This window comes from Sinocyclocheilus grahami, unplaced genomic scaffold (genome assembly GCF_001515645.1).
Source record: "Sinocyclocheilus grahami isolate Dianchi unplaced genomic scaffold, SAMN03320097.WGS_v1.1 scaffold674.1, whole genome shotgun sequence".
Lineage (NCBI taxonomy): Eukaryota > Metazoa > Chordata > Actinopteri > Cypriniformes > Cyprinidae > Sinocyclocheilus > Sinocyclocheilus grahami.
The window spans coordinates 652,808-653,151 of NW_015505853.1; the positions used below are offsets into that span (position 1 = coordinate 652,808).

General features: G+C 36.9%; 1 protein-coding gene across 1 annotated transcript in view; it reads right to left on the reverse strand.

Annotated features, from left to right (window-relative positions):
• LOC107559120 (eukaryotic translation initiation factor 2 subunit 1-like) overlaps positions 1-344 on the reverse strand; it is a 13,935-nt gene that overhangs the window by 12,579 nt on the left and 1,012 nt on the right. The gene's annotated exons all lie outside the window — the stretch shown is intronic.

The following is a 344-nucleotide window of genomic DNA, read 5'->3' on the forward strand; positions in this document are numbered from 1 at the left end:
CTGTCTATCTATCTATCATCTGTCTGTCTATCTATCTATCTATCTGTCTGTCTGTCTGTCTACCTGTCTGTCTGTCTATCTATCATCTGTCTGTCTATCTATCTATCTGTCTGTCTATCTTCTGAGTCTATCTATCTATCTGTCTGTCATCTGTCTATCTATCTGTCTGTCTGTCTATCTACCTGTCTGTCTGTCTATCTATCTATCTATCTGTCTGTCTATCTATCTATCTATCTATCTGTCTCTCTCTCTATCTATCATCTGTCTATCTATCTATCTATCATCTGTCTATCTATCTGTCTGCCTATCTATCTATCTATCTATCCATCATCTATCATCTGTCT